This window comes from Octopus sinensis, linkage group LG17 (genome assembly GCF_006345805.1).
Source record: "Octopus sinensis linkage group LG17, ASM634580v1, whole genome shotgun sequence".
In the NCBI taxonomy this organism is placed as follows: domain Eukaryota; kingdom Metazoa; phylum Mollusca; class Cephalopoda; order Octopoda; family Octopodidae; genus Octopus; species Octopus sinensis.
This window is the reverse complement of record NC_043013.1, coordinates 53268426-53285925: the sequence shown is the minus strand read 5'-3', so window position 1 is coordinate 53285925 and position 17500 is coordinate 53268426. Positions and strand designations below refer to the sequence as shown.

At 39.5% G+C, this 17500-nt stretch overlaps 1 protein-coding gene and 1 long non-coding RNA gene across 3 annotated transcripts in view; one reads left to right on the top strand and one right to left on the bottom strand.

Moving 5' to 3' along the window:
* The window catches only part of LOC118766804, a 17949-nt gene extending 9539 nt beyond the window's left edge, over nt 1–8410 (top strand). The window contains exon 3 of the long non-coding RNA XR_005002719.1: nt 8396–8410. This is a non-coding gene — a long non-coding RNA (uncharacterized LOC118766804). The remainder of the gene's footprint in view (nt 1–8395) is intronic.
* LOC115220758 (QRFP-like peptide receptor) overlaps nt 1–17500 on the bottom strand; it is a 222347-nt gene that overhangs the window by 18784 nt on the left and 186063 nt on the right. The window lies entirely within an intron of this gene.

Here is a 17500-nt window from a genome sequence, read left to right as displayed (position 1 = left end):
TATATATATACACATATAAGTATATATATATATATATATATATATATATATATATATATATATACATATAAGTATGTGTTATATATATATATATTATATATGAGTGTGTGTGATTTAGTGTGTAATTCTATCGTAATCGAGCTAAACCGGTAACTCTAAATTTTATGATAATCTGCAGGCCGACAACATGAAATAATTGCGTTATTAAACGTACCTAATGCCACAATTTTAGAGGATTCGAAATGCAAGTTGTACTTTAAATATAATTGCGTAGTCATTAATGTAAAAGCGAATAACTCAGAATATTCACAAACGATTCGCAGTCCTACAATCAATGAATCTACTCCCACACGCCGTTATACGAATTAAACGGACCGGTTTAGTCTAGCCATTCCTTGTTGTCGTTTAAATAGAAATAAACGAATATGCATAAATACATATTTAGCTACATCGCCATACATATGTTTCTATATACATATTTACGTATATAGATACAGACACACAAACGCGCAAGTACATATGTTTGTAGAGTAACAACTAGCGATGGACGATGCATATGTATCAAAAGCTGACTTTATATTCAGCTTAACGTAGATGTCTTCTTAGAACACACAACATTGAGTTATTAGCTTTGAGAGGATCTCACAGAAGCGTTAAGAGCATCAATGCACACACAGATCATGGTAGGCGAAAATCGCTGCTACGATATAGAATATTAGCATTTTTCAGACACTGATGACGCAAATAGCAAACAGGTTTTTAGAAATTAATTATTAGCGCCGGAATTAGTATTAGTACCAAACAATAATCTTTGTATCCGACTTTGGTGCATAAAAGTACAACCATAGTTCATAGCGAACGAGAATCATCTGTTACCGGTGGAATGCAGAAGCCTCCCGCTGACGATTTCCAGCAGAATGAAATTACGTGAACATGACAGGTGACTATCATTTGCTACAATCAATGTTTTTGCTTTTATGCACCAAACGCCTATATGAGAGTTTCTCTCAAGGTTGATAACAGAGTATTGAGCGTAGGATATCCTCTGGGCCGGCGAATTTCCAAGATATAGTATACCAGATCATCACAGATCCTCCTTCATGTTTAACAGTTTGAAGAAAGCTGTCTGGGTCAAATGCTTGTTTTGGCTATCTCCACACGTATACCCGGCCCGGCGGTGCTCGGAAATAAGGCAAAGGATGTATCGTCCGAGAAAATAACATTCTTCCACTGCTCTAGGGACCAATTCTGTAGGTTTTTACTCCACTTTAAACGCTTTGCAAAGTTTGTTTTTGAAAGTAGTAGTTTTCTGATTGCAGCCCTCCCGTGAAATCTGGCTTTGTGCAGCTCCCGGCGAACAGTTTTTGTGGAAACTGGGTTTTCGAGGTGGTCATTAAGCTTTGCAGAAATTTTGGGAGCTGTACTTTTGTGATCCTTTCTAACAATTCACGTAAGAGTCCGACGGTCCCTATATGAAAGTTTTGGTTTTCTTCAGGAGTTTTGTTTCAACGAGGTTTTTCCCCCTTTCTCAAAGGCTGTCATTACTTTCGAGACAGTACTTCTTGGTACACCAAGCATTTCAACTGTTTTCGTTACGCTAGCGCCTGCAATGCGAGAACGAATGATTTGACCTCTTTGAAAGTCCTGTAGATATGCCATTTGAATGAATTCTAATTACCTTTTTCTGATATCTGAAAAGAAACAGCCATTTTAACAAAACATATGAAGCAACACTAAAAATAAATAAAAAAACTTAGAGATAAACAAGCTTTTGACGTTTTTATAGATATTTCAAAATTATGATGCTTTGGTGCAAGCTTTTCCCATTATTTTGTCTAACCCCTATATATATATATATATATATATATATATATATATATATATATATATATATATATATATATATATATATATACGCACACACAGGAGCGCGTACACACACACATGCCCACGCCTATATATACACACCTCTAGATATATAAATATACAGAGAGAGAGAGAGAGAGAAAGGGAGATAAATAAATAGATAGATGATATACATTTCTCTCTCTCTTTCTCTCTGTGTGTACACACACCACAGACACAAACAGACAGACAGACAGACACACACACACACAGAGGAAAGACAAAAATGTATTGTTAAAGCGTCGGAACACATCTGGGTTTTTTTCCTCGTAAATACTGCGTAGTGTGATTTCGATAGAGAACGAGAATCTTAAATATTCGAGTTGTCTGCTAGGTTTTATGCAACTAACCATAATGGAACCTATGGCGTTGGAATGCTTAGGGTTATACCATGTACGACACGACATACACACACACGCGTACGCACACACACACATGTAAATGTGTGTGTGTGTGTGTGTGTGTGTGTGTGCATACATGAAGTGCATTCCAAATGTTTTGTTCACTTTTAGGTGAGGTAGTTTTAACTACTCTGGATTATTGTAATTTTAGATGTACCATTACTATGCATCTAATAAGCTGACCTGTCACCTTTTGTTATTATAGATTGAAGGAGGCAGTTGTACCCGCACTTTGAGCGCACCCTGCAAGATCCTGCTCGTCACAGCTGACTTATTTGCAGCCGGAACATGAAGACAACTTGGAGGCTCTCTATCCAATAAGTTAATTGGGAAAACTGAGGGAAAAGCGCTCGAATAAATTTATGAAATGCAGCAGACTCCCTATGGGTTAAATTGCATGACAAACATATGTGTCGCTGCAGAAGGGGACAGGCAAAGTCACTCGACCGAGAAACTCATGATAATCTCCTTTTCTTCGACAACAAAGGCACCGTGAGCTCCCATCCGATTCCCTCTTGCCAAGTGATTAACAAAGTGTACTATGTAGAGGTCTTGAGGATGTTCAGGAAGAGGTCTCGTCGCAAAAAGGCCGGAGTACCTGCACGAGAATAAAGTGACAGTCCACAATTCCATCCTGGTAACGAACTTCTTGACACAGATCGGCAATAAAACTCTACCTCACACTCCCTAAAGTCCCGACCCTGCTTGCTGTGGCATTTCGTTTTCTCCTAGGCTGAAGAAGATAAAAGAGATAGTGACAACCTCACTTTGAAGGAATTAACTTTATATCTATCTGTCTATATATTTACGTGTCTGACTGCCTCCCTGCCTGCCTATCTATCTATCTATCTATCTATCTATCTATCTATCTATCTATCTATCTATCTATCTATCTATCTCTCTTGTCTATCTATCTATCTATCTATCTATCTATCTATCTATCCATCCACCCATCCATCCATATCTCTATCTGTCTATCGATCTATACATCTATACATTTATCTATCTATCTATCTATCTATCTATCTATCTATCTATCTATCTATCTATCTATCTATCTATCTATCTAGCTCTAAGGAACGAAGGTGTTGGAGCCGCGAGAGAGGCCCGGGTGGCAGAGGCGCAACAGGGCAACAAAGCCACCATTCGGTCCCTGGTAGATGAACAGGGGCGCGAATTGCTCGAACCAAGTAAAATGTGTGAGGCCTTTCAACAGCATTTTGCCCGACTGTTCGGGACGAGTGGAGGGCAAGAACGTAGGGTGGACTTCAGTGCCTACCTACATAGCCTACCACGACTCTCGACAAGAGAGGCAGGGTGCTGCGAAGGTGCCATCAAGGCGGCGGAAGTGCAGGACGCGGTGGCAGAATGCTCGAGGGACAAATCACCGGGTTTGGATGGTCTACCCTACGAGCTTTACAATTGTATGCCAGACTTGTTTGGAGATCTCTTGGCGGCGGTGTACTGCAACTGGCAGCAAAACGGGAGCATTCCTGGTTTTGTGAGCCGAGGAGCCGTAACACTGCTGAAGAAAGATCTAAACAAGGGAAATGTAATAGATAACTTTAGGCCCATCACTCTGCTTAATGCAGACTCGAAAATTTTGGCCAAGGTGCTAGCCAAGAGGTTGGGGCTTGCCATCGAGAAACTGGTCGACAAGGCGCAAAAATGCGCCGTTCCGGGCCGGACCATCCATGACAACCTCCACCTGATGCGCTACATCATAGACAGGGTAGTTAACGAACCTGGCATGGGTGGGGCGCTGATCAATTTGGATCAATCGAAAGCTTTCGATAGGGTAGACCATCGATACTTGGAGGCAGTCCTCAGAGCGGCTGGCTTCGGTCCAGTCTTCCGCGGCTGGATAGCCGCTTTGTACAGAGGCATCCGTTCGGTAATTCGTGTAAATGGACATCTATCGAGACCCTTCGACATCGCACGTTCGGTCCGTCAGGGATTCCCCCTCTCGTCGCTTCTATACGTATTGACTCTCGAGCCATTATTGCGGAAGCTGGCAACTTTGAAGGGCATCCCGCGAGAACTGGGATGCGGGACGAGCGTGTCTGCATACGCGGACGACGTCACCGTCATAGTGTCTAGCCACGAGCACATCGAGCAGGTCGGCGAGACACTGAAAAACTACGAAGCGGTGACAGGAGCGAAAATCAACCGGGAAAAGTCAGTGGGCTTGCGACTAGGCACCTGGAGAAGCAAGCCCATGCCGTCCACTAGCGCCCCCGTCGTGGGACGCTGGACCGACGGCCCGCTTCAGTTGCTCGGGGTCTGGTTTGGTCCGGACCTCCAAGTGGAGAAGAACTGGAACGAGATAACGAGTAGGGTGGTCACTCTCGCCCGGCAATGGGCCGAGAGGAAACTGTCCCTAAAAGGTCGGCGGAGGTGGCGAACACGTACATCGCGTCCGTCATCTACTACCGCCTGACCGTCGTGCCTTGTCTCGACCCTACCATCACCAAACAACGCATTCTCTTTCGCTTCTTGTGGAAAGGATGCGTCCCGATGGTCAGGCTATCCATTTGCTGTCAACACCCGTTAAAAGGAGGACTGAGCATGCCGTGGTTGATGATGCGCAGACACGCGCTGAGACTGCGACATCTCAGGCTCTTCGTAAACGACGGTGAACAGGTGTGGTCGCCGTTTGTGAGGCACGCTTTCCCGCAGCTCGTCTCCATGACCGAACTGCAGTCGTGGATCAAAAAGAGGCCGAGGAAGGGCGAATTGCACCGCGAGTGTCGCGTTGCTCTCAAGCAACTCTGCCGTCCTGGGTCGACCTTGAGTGACTTCATCACAACCAAAGCATTCTATAGGGGATTAGTGGATGGGAGGTACGACGACGAGCTCGGGGCGAAGCTGGACGTCGACGAGGAGTACCTGACCCGCCTGTTCGGGAAGACTTTCGGGCCAGGGCCCATGGACAACTTCCAGAGATCCCTGGCCTGGCAGTGCTACCAAGAAGCGCTACCCGTTCGGGATAAGCTCTACAGACACGGCTCGAGAAACACGGAGCCGACCTGCCCGAGATGCGGTCAGAGCGACGAAACCGTTCTGCACGCACTCGTGCAGTGTCCAACAATTTCCGACCTGTGGGCTTATGTCGAACAACTGCTGTCACGTGTGGGACGAGTCGGTTTATCAGCTGAGTCTATCGTCAATATTGTCACGCCCCCTTCCTTCAAACGGGAAGGAAGAGCTATTTTCATCATCCTTGTGTCTATGGTGAAAGAATGTATCTGGTGGACGCGTCTGAAAGGATTGGAGACAAACTCTTTCCTCTCTGGTCAATCTCTCATCAACTTCTTCAAGTACCACTTGAAAAGGAAAGTGAGAGTAGAGAAGCAAGTTTTGTCTAGCGAATGTTTTAAAAAAGATGGGTGAATGTAGCAAGAATGGCACGTATGAATGACGAAGCCACCTTGAGCATAATCCTATGAACCCAGAAATTGAAAATAGAGGGTTACCCACTTGCAAACAAATGTGGTAACATATAACAATATTGACCAAGGTTACCGTGGTCTTTTTCGTAGGCTTTTCTTCCCACGGATAAACCTTACTTGTTTTACCCTTTACACCATATATCATAACACTGTGATACACGATCCCTATTGATCGTTTTTTTTTCCTCTTCCCCTTTTTTCTTCTTTTTTCATTTCTCTTTTCTTTTGTTCCTTTTCCTTTTCTTCTTTTTTTAAATTCTTTATTTTTTTTTGTTCTTTTCTTCCCTTTTACGATCCCTCTTGATCGAAAACCTACGCCACCCCTTTTTTTTGTTTCTTTTGTTTTTTGTTTTTTTTCATCCCCCAAAAGAAAAGCTCTACCTTGTAACTTGTCCCATCTGTGTGCAGCCCTGTGTGGCCAATAAAGAAACTGATCTATCTATCTATCTATCTATCTATCTATCTATCTATCTATCTATCTATTTATCTATCTATTTATCTATCTATCTATCTATTTATCTATCCATCCATCCATCCATCCATCTATCTATCTATCTATCTATCTATCTATCTATCTATCTATCTATCTATCTATCTATCTATCTATCTATCGATCTAACTATCCGTTTGTCTGGGTAAAGATAATGCAAATGCAGTTGGCTCATTTGCTACTCCAACGAACTACAGCCTCAGTAGTTTCCCGCATTCTCAGTTTCTCTGTATTTCTTTGTAAGAAAACTGTTTTAAAATGTTGAAATGAGTTAAATACTCCTTCAGTTTTTATTTCGAAATCTCATATCCACATTCTTCAGGTGTGTGTACCTGTGCAAAGGTACGCGTACTTGAGCGTTTGTCTATATGAGCACGCACACATGTGTGTCTGTGTGACTATATATATATATATATATATATATATATATATATATATATATATATATATATATATATATATATATATATATATATATATATGCATAATATGTTCATTGATATATGTACGTACAGGTACATATATACCTGAATGCGTGTGTTTATACACGAGTGTTAATAATAATATACAGTTATATGTGTCCGTAAATGCCTATAGACACCCATGTTTGTGCGCTCGCATGTTTTGTGTGTGTGTTTGAGATATATATATATAGAGAGGGTGAGAGTGAGAGAGAGAGAAAGAACAGTTTCGTTACCAACGTCACCAAAATATTTCGTCATTTCCTCTATGTTTATCGTTTTTCTTTCCTTTGTTTATTTCTGTTTAGTTCCAAACTTGAAAAATTCCGCTTAGGAATATAATTGTGTTTTTCTCCTTAATTGCTACAGTATTTAATCATTTCGTGTGATTCAGCATATTTTTAATTGTCATATATATTTATTTTCTAATTTGTTTTTGTAAATATTGCCTCCAGCGAAATTTGATGGCAAATCATTTCAGCATTTTAGCTGATTATTTCATTCCATAACCATTTACGTTCGTCTTAACATCTTACTTGCTTCTCAAACTGATATAAACACAATCTATAATAGAATTATTTAATTATTATTTCTGTTTCTCTCTTAACTTATAGAGGAAACCCTAGATGTCATGTAAAGTCGATTGTCTTCAGAAATATCAGAAGTACATTGAAATATTTTGGAGTTTAATTCTCAATCAACTATTTGCCTTTGATACTTTATGTTATTTAGTTTTTTATTGTATGGAGGTCAGGTCTCTGTATTTCGATTCTCCATTGATGTGATGAGTTCACTGGAAACAAAAGAAGATTTCGTCATTTGTAAATTTGCTCAAATAATATCATTGAATAAATTAAGAAATGCGGGGCCCCCTACATGGTTGTACGGCCCGCTAGGAGTAGCAACCTAATCTACATCTCAATACCAAAAACGAAACGACACCTAAATAAAAGCAGGCAGGTGTGTATGTTTAATAAGATTTCATTAACACTACGTAGGTTCAGGTTCCCTTCTGTCATGCGGCACCTTCAGCAAATGTCTTCTACTTTGCTCCTCGAAAACCACCAATGCTTTGTTAGTTCATTTCGTAGACAGAAACTGAAAGAAGCCCCCCACCTTATTCCTGTTCATACACGTGCGTCATTGTGATTTTTTTGACGACGAGTATTCGTTTGATTAGCTTCCCAAAACTTATGGGATCGGCAAGGGGTAGACTAATCGAATAACTACCAGACATAAAAAGAGGGACAGGTTTTGATCCCTCCAAGGAAAAAGTAAACAGGTAATAGTTGTGTATACACGGCAAGGTAATCGTGGTTTGGGGCTGCAAGTGAAGGCCACCATCTGCAGCAGTAGCGATTACTTTGAAATTAAGGTTTCATGGGGTTTGGTGTGGTAGAGAAGGACTTGTTTAACTCACTGCAGAGACATGGAGCTTCCTTCATACCCAATAATAACTGGATAGATTTCCATGATTTCGATGACCTTCCATCCAGATACAGGATTGCTGGATTAGAGACAAACATCAACCAGAAGAGACTTAATCTGCCTACCAATAATGTAGATGGTTATACATGACTGTGTTCGCCGGTAATATTGACGATGTTGCTAACATCGACATGGACTCGTGGACATTGCAGCACATCATGGTAAGAGTTAGAGTTTTGTAAGTCGAGAGATAAAGAGATAACTACACAAATTTAGCTAATGATTACTGACTCCCTAATACACACAAAGAGGTGTTCATAAATATCGATTATGTCACGTCTCTGCCGAAGGTTTTGCGCATAGAATGAGAAGCTGTTTAGAAATTCCATTAAAGTCTAACTTACAAAAACGAAATGATGTCGCTAAAACAATATGTATGTATGTATGCATGTATATATGTATGTATGTATGTATGTATGTATGTATGTATGTATGTATGTATGTATGTATGTATGTATGTATGTATGTATGTATGTACGTATGTATGAATGCATGTATGTATGTATGAATGCATGTATGTATATACATATCTAAAAAAAGAATTGTATATGCTTATATGCAGGCATGCATACATACACACAAACATGCACTACACACATATTGAAATATGTGTACGCACATATGTATGCATGCATACTTTTTAATTTGCATACTTACATATATGTAAATATACCCTATACGTAAATATATGAATACACACGTATACACACACATGAATCTATCTGTCTATCTATCTATCTGTATACATATATATATATGTGTGTGTGTGTGTGTTAGTTGTAAGGGTTCCTTATGAATCGAGGCACAGCAAAATGTAAGACGCCAGAAAACGGCCGCGCACAAACATAAAGAACTCACAGTAAAATAAAACAACCTTGTAGATTTTGTAGTGCTGGCAGAATAAAGTTTAGAAGCCATTCATGTTTAGAGTTTTATACAAACATATGCGCATATGTGTTTTGTGCACGCATGTGTGTATGTCTGTGCAGAGAGAGAGAGAGAGAGAGAGAGACAGACAGACAGACAGACAGACAGACAGAGAGAGAAAGAGTGAGAGCGGGTAGGGAAAGAGAATGTGAGAGAAATGAATATGTATTCATAATTTGGTATATAATAATTTCACAGTATCAGTCTGTGGTTATTTGGGAAACTGTCATAATGAAGTTATCGCTTTACGAAAGAGAAAATTAATATTGACGTCTATAAACAAACACCAGGTAAAAACTGTGCTGTTCTTTACTTTGATCAAACAACTAACGAAAGGAGAAGATTTTACATGGAAATTGGAGCGAGAGAGCAGCGCAGCAGTTTTGGTTGAAACATTTTACTCTAATCGCTTCAATGTCAATTTAAAATTGTTGTCCATTGCCGGGATAATTGCATTTGACTTGAAAGAAATACAATTTTAAAGAAAGAAAAAAATACGCAGGCAACTACTTCAGAGACGGTAGGGAAAGATGGACGGAACAATAACATTTACAGTCTAGAATTAACAAGATACACAAATGGTGAGTTATATTTGTTTGTTGCTAAAAGAAAATGGAGCATTTGCAAAGAATGATAGCAATTTATTCTCTCTTCTTTCAGTACGTACTTCGTAATCGGCTTATATCGTTTACAAAGACATATAGTTTATGAAACGAAGTGATGCTGTTATGTGTTATGCCTCGTCACATAATGGCAGAATATCATTAAGAATCCATGTTAAGTGTCACAAGTACTGCACATCTGACTGTTAAATTTCTGTTTTACTGAAAATGCGATCTACTTTGATTCCTAAGAGACATCGTTTTACTTCTATTTTACCAATATTATTCTGAGGAAAACGGCAGATGTTACGAAAACACAAACGCCTTGTATATTTAACAAACTTCTTTACAATTTTATTATTATTACTTTGTCAAATACAATGAAAGTGAAACTTTGCTGATGAGATCATATTAAGTAGGAAACATTCATATTTATCGCCCGTACTTGTAGAAAACATAAAATGATATTAGTAAGTAATTTTGATATTAGCTCAGCATATATTTGTTTCGAGTCGTCTTACATTAAAACACACGCGGAGTGGGGGTGAGGATACGACCGAGACCAGAATATGAACGTTCTTCCTGGCCCCCTGAACGTATAACATCCAGAAATAAATAGATAGACAGATAGACAAAGAGAGAGAGAGAGAAGGGATAGGAAGAGTGAAATAGGGAGACAGAAGTGGAGAAATACTTGGTAGTTAATTTCTTTATTGAATTCGCATAGATGAAAGGAAAATCGGGCTCTAGCGGGATTTGAACATAGGGAGCAAGGGCTTAAACAAATACTACCAGGAATTCTATCCGACCTGCCACCGATACAGCCATTTAGTTATCTTTAACTCTAGCCAACTTCTTAATATTTCCTGTGTTAAACCGAGATATCCTACAAATGGCTTAAATAAGTACGAACATTGCTGCTACGAAACAATCAGGCGTGTAATTACCATTGTTTAATTTAACTCCAGGTTGGCACTAATCGAAATGATTTACAACCGTGCTAATCTTTGCATTCTAGTATTATATTTTTAGTTAGACTTTCTACGACACTATCGAATGTATCCCACCACTGAGAGGTGGAGTGGTGTGGCTTTTAGTGAGATTAGGCTAACATTCGTGGTTGTGTTGGTAGTATTAGTGGGACACTCCCTTTCTGGTCATGCATCTTTTATTTGCTTACCATCAGTTGGATGACAAATAGGACCCAGAGAAACAAAACTTAAGTTAGCGTTCTACCAGAGGCACGAGGGGTGAGAGAGCTAAGTGGTTATATCAAACCCCATTGCTCAACTGGAACTTATTTCGTCGACCCCGAAAGGATGAAAAGTAAATCGACGACGGCGGAATGTGAGTTTAGATTATAAAGCCGGAAGAAATGCCACGAAGTATTTTGTCCGGTGTCACAGATTCATGGTTCTTCAAAAGTCAAATAGTTGGTTAATGGACAAAAATCTGCATCTGTGGTGCTGCAGAATTTCCGAAGAAGTTCCAGTTATACGAGAACACTTAGAAATTGTTTGGGCAAAAATTGAAAAGTTGCATAAACGGAAAATGAAACACAATAACCCATCGGAAAATAAAAAAATATGTTTTTAAAAATCAAAAAGATATCAACGAGGTAATGGCCAGGAGAAAATATTTTACTCAGCCACGCCGAATTCAACAATGGCTACGGGACCTGGTGTTTGCGTCCCCTACTCTGTACCTGCGAAGATCTCCTGGCAACACTTTGTTCTTGAACACTAGTTCGGCCTGTGCTTTACAAGCGCTCACACAAAATAGTCTATTTAATTACAATCAAGGGAATTAGTTAGGTTAGAAATCGGGGACTGTGAAGTCGTAGAAATTCTCCAACAATCACTTTTGACATTTTCTCGAATCTTGCTACCACTTATATGCGAAAGCTCATGCCTTTAGTGCTTCGGGTAACCCTGGGTTTGTGGGGTTCCTTGGTTGGCCCTAGTCGGATTTTTTCATTTTATCATAAAACCTACATCATTCATGCTCACCATACTTTGTGTACCATGTATAGAGTTTTCTCATTTCACCGTAGTTCCATTTCCTCCTCCTCATATTTTATCTAACCGCTCACCACAAATTGTAGACTATCCTTGTGATGTCACCCTCTTACATGCCCCTATGTCTAATAAAAGAAATTACTATTATTGTTGTTGTTGCTATTGATGGCGGTGGTGGTAGTAGTATTTGTAGCAGCAGCAGAAAAAATATTATTACCAAATTCGCAAGCCCGTCGGTGACTGTCATATCTTTCAGTTCCCCATGATATCACGTGTCATGACACGTGATGGTCTCACTATTCAGTTTATAAGTCAGTGTTGCTCACATATTGTCATCATTTGCAACTATTGATTTTTTTTCTCCAGTTAAAGTTAACCAGTTTAGTTTTGATGGAATTTAACGTTTCAACATATATCTCGTCATCACTTTCTTAGATTTCGATACACAATCGTATCAGTGTTGTTGTCATTGTTGTTGTTGTCATGATGTTTATTTTGATGTTGATGTTGTTCTTGATTTTGTTGTTGTTCGATTTATCTTTTATCTTTTACTTAATTCAGTCACTGGAATCTTTTGTTGAATGAATCGATCCCTGTACTTTTTTCGTAAATACGCCGGGACCGGTTGTGAAGAAGTTATGTGGGACAAACCCAGACACAAAGACACACGCTCACACGTGCACACACACTCACACACACACACACACACACACACACACACACACACACACACACATACACACACACACTCGTGCGCGCGCGCACACACACACACACACACATATATATACGTCAAACTTACAAGGCTTCGAGCGGCCCACAGTCATGCTACAAGACATTTGTGTGGGTTGGCATGGAGAGAAAATGAACCCAGAACCATGTTGTTGAGGAGCAAACCACACAGCCACACTTGCGCCGTTGCAAGTTTTCTTAGAATCTTGAAGATTCTGATGTTATTATTATTTTTGTTGGTGTTGCTGCGTTTAATACCTACTCTGAAAAAGACGATTAAGAGCTTTGCAACCGTGTCCCACCCGTCATTTACTTAAGGTATAACGTATTTAGGATTACACTGCGTAGAATTTCATTTCATTTCTAAGACCGTGTTATGTTATCATGGAGGAATTTTGGTTACTGTTTCTAGAACAGAGATTCCTACGTTGGTCATTCCGAACGCTTCAAGAAACGTACCGAACGGGTGATACAAATGAAACCACTTCGCGGACTCTATGTGTCTGAAATTTTAGCGAAACCATCCTCAAATCTATATTAATGAATAAGGAAACACACATGAGATAAAGTAGTGCTAGAAATGGGATGACCATTTAACAAGTTTTAAAAATCAACTACAACACACGGTGAAGTGCCATACATAAGAGGAAAAGAAGAGGGTATGGAATTGGGAACAGGAGAAATACCGAAAAAAAAAGAAAACATTTTGATACAAAATAATTTCCGTCATATGAAACAAAGGAATACTAAAATATGAAGGGAAGAAACTATGAGGCTTGGAACTTCGAAGGACAGCTGTTTCAAAAATCTGTTTAAGATGCCATGTTTCATGAAATACTTCGGGGCACTGGGTGTGAATGTAGCGTTTTTCGCAAGGCAAAAGAAAAAAATTGTTTCGATCCAAGAGTTTACGTAAACAAACGGAAGTTTCCATTACACTGTGTTTGTGCGTGTGTGTGTGTGTGTGTGAAGCAGTGTGTGCGTGTGTATATGGAAATAAAACAATAAATAAATAAATAAAATAAAAGCACGTTAAACATTTTATCTGCCATCTCCTTTCTTCCCATGCCAGATTTATATTTGGTTATATGTTTGACAGTTATGGCTTGTTTAGTGTGAAGTATATCTGCAGAGTCTACAGTTTCTTTGACGTGTTCTAAATAAATCCAATTAATATTCTTTCCATCAGGTATTTTTATAACTAACGTCCGCTCTAGTATTACTTTCAAGCTATTTACCCATCAAGTAGGCAGGTTTGTCATGTTGTTACAGAGAAGCTGAGATGGCGATTTTATCTTATCTCATCCCGAGATATACAACCTTTCTTGTTTTCATTACATATCCTGTTTCACAAATTAGTATTACAATTCTAGCTAATTTCCACATAATTATACCTGACGAGCTTCTAATATTTCAGGCATTCGCAAAAATGATTGCTGAAGAGAGAGAGAGAGGGAGGAAGATAGAAAGAGAGAGAGAGACAGACAGACAGACAGAGAGAGTGAGTGAGATAAAACTTTTGTATGAAAGTTAGGTGCAAAGTTTATACTAAAATACCACTTGAATCAGATCCCTTTCTATTGCCAGTTGTTGTTGAACCCCAGGTCAGGCATGGTAGAGAAGATCTATGATTAAAAGCGTACCAGTTGCAAACATTCTGTCCGATCTAGAGTATCTTAGGGACACACGTCCTACATTATTTATGGGGGGAAGTGTTTCATTGAAAGGGGACTTGTATATCTTGCAGGCTAAGTAAACAGGCAGATGCTCCTAAAACTGATGCCTTCTTTTCGCTCGTTCCGTGAACATAACAGTATAGCTTTATAAGATATAATTTCTATTTGAACAGCTTCATAAATGTGGAAGGGCTTCGATATTTTCAATATAATCGGTATCTTCAAGTCATGTGTTATGTATGGCAGATGAAATTTGTATCTAGTTATAAATATTAAGACAAACATACATGGCTAGTTATAATATTAAGACACGCGCACATGCAAATACTCATTGTATTTTGTTAATTCTAAATCTGCCAGATACCTAGCATCATATCGCTCGTGTGGTCCCTTTATATATATATATATATAATATATATATACATACATATATATGTGTGTGTATATATATATATATATATTATATATATATATATATACATACATATATATGTGTGTGTATATATATATATATATATATATATATATACATATAAAGTTAATCCAAACAAGAAAACACTAAAAAAATCACAACAACGCGAGGACGTGGAACAAATATAGTATTATTGGATGCTCAGGAAAGAAGGAACGAAGGAGCTCTTCGTCGAAACATAGGAGAAGGAAAGATCCAGAGAAGAGAAGACAGAGGAAAAAAAATCGCCAACGGTACACATATATATGTATATTTGTATGTGGGCATGTGTGTGTGTATGAGGGGTCCCTCTGTCCATTTATAGCTAGAAAGGTTCTAGCATCTACATGAAAGCGAAAAGCTAATTCCGCTAAGGAAGCTTCCTACCCTCTTCAAAAACGTTGCACATAACGCATTCTACCCCTCCAACCACACACACACAAAAAAAAAAACGACTGTTCTAAGTGAGATAGCTAAATAAAACTTCGGGGAAAGCTAAAAACGTACTATAATTTAATGAAATTAAGTATTACATCAAACAAAAATAGAAATGGCTGTTTTTTTGGCGAATATAGTATGCAGTTGACAGTGGTTGTGCGAAAGAGCAATCATGGCGCCAAAGAACATTACTGTGAATAATTCAATGAACATCCTTAGAAATCTATAAACTCTGTTGCTGATGACTCGGAAATTGTCATCGGTTCAGTTCTTAAACTCCCTGGAGCCACCAGGAGCTCCTCCTCATTGCCTTCCATTGAAAACAGGTGCTCCGATCATGCTTCTGCCCAACGTTTCTCAACCAAAGCCGTGCAACGTCACAAGACTCGTGAAGAAATTAACGAGAAATATCATAGAGTCCATGAGAATTTCTGTCTGTGGAAAAAGCGGAGATATTTTTATTCCTCGCTTACCTCTAATACCGTTCGAATTCGAACGACTTCAATTTCCATTACGTCTGTATTTTGCGATGTCCATTAATAAGTCCCAAGATCACACTTTGAAAGTTACTCGTTTGCAATTATAGGAGGTCTGTTTGTCACGCAGTCAGTTATATGTTGGTGTTCCAGAATGGGGAACAAAAACAATCTTTCATTTTCGCCGCTACTGTTAAAACCCGAAACGTTGTCTACAAGGAAATTTTTAGCATGGAACCAGCAAACTAAAATTTTCAGAATGGGTAATAAACTTGAATTGATATTGACAACGTCACATTACGAGGGCCGTTCAATAAGTAATGCCCCTGACCCACTTCCCATAGCAGTAGAGCAACGAAACTTGGCACAGTTATTAGTCTTTTTCTACATAAGAACCACCCATAGTTACGTATTTCTCCCATCGTTTGATGCAGCGCTGGAGACCGTTTTTGTAGAAGACCCCAGCTTGGTCCTCCAACCACGACGTGACTTTAGAAATCAAGGCTGCATCATCTGTGAAATGCTTTCCTTTCAAAAACAACTTCATGGCTGGGAAGGTGAAAATCAGAGGGTGCAAGGTCAGGAGAGATGGGGGGATGGGGAGGAGTTCATAGCCGTACGCCTGTGCTTCTGATCTGGCGACACGCGAGTTGTGGACTGGAGCGTTGTCCTGCAGGAAGAGGATGCCTTTGCTGATCTTACCCCACCTCTTGATTTTGATAGCTTCTCTTAATTTCCTCAAAAGTGAAGCATAATAGGCTCCTGTAATTGAGGTACCCTTTGCCAGGAAATCTGTCATCACTATTCCGTCCTGGTCCCAGAAGACTGTGAGCATGACCTTGCCAGCGGCGGGCTGCACCCTTGCCTTCTTTGGAGGAGGTGAGTCACGGTGCTTCCACTGCATTGACTGGGCTTTGGTCTCTGAATCATAGTGATGGACCCAGGTTTCATCCTGTGTAATCAGTCTTTTGAAAACTTTTGACTCATCTTCTTGGCATATCTCCAAATTCATCCTCGAGCACTTGACGCGTTCTTGCTTCTGGAAAGGTGTGAGCAACGTGGGAATCCATCTGGCAGACACCTTTTGCATATGCAAATGGACATGAATGATAGTTTCCACAGACCCGGTACTAATCTTGACCTCATGGGCTATTTGGCGAATAATTATGCATCGATCTTCCAAAATGGCAGCCTCAACTTGACGGACAGATGCCTCATCAATGGCAGAAAGGGGGTGACCAGATCTGGGAGCTGTTTCCACAGAGTTCCGACCTTGTTTGAATTCACGATCCCAGCGTTTTACAAGGCCATATGATGGGGCATCATCTCTATAAGTTACTTTCATTTCATCAAAAGTCCCCTGTGGTGTGCGTCCTTTCAAATACAAAAACCGGATCACTGCTCGACACTCAACAGGCTCCATTTCACACTTGACTCAGTTCAAACACCAGTAAATCAGAAACCACAATTAGCTCATTTTCCACCTAATCTATAGAGATATAAGTAATTCCACATGCAAAATTTCAGCTAGATCAAACAACTGCAAGTGGGTCAGAGGCATTACTTATTGAACGTCCCTCGTATATTCGCCTAAGGAAAGCTATTTGTATTTTTGCTCGTTGTAATACTTAAATCCGATAAATTATAGAACATATATTTTTAGTTTTCCCTAAACTTATATTTAGTTATCTTGTGCTTGACATAAGCCAGAGTGTGTGATTTTTGCTTCATCTATAAACTGAAATATTACGGATTGTAGAGCAGAGGTTTATATGCTGAAACCTGTAGAATTCTTTACTGCTACAGAAGCTGAACGAGGGGCAGTAAGAATTGATTACATCAACATCGAAGAAACGGATGTAATGTTAGCAATATATATTATAGATCCAAACTCAGCTGCTGGCCCTGATCGATTCAGTCATAGAAATGAGTCCTTGCAAAAACATTGCAGCTACTTTTTCAGAACTTCCTCGCAAATGGTAA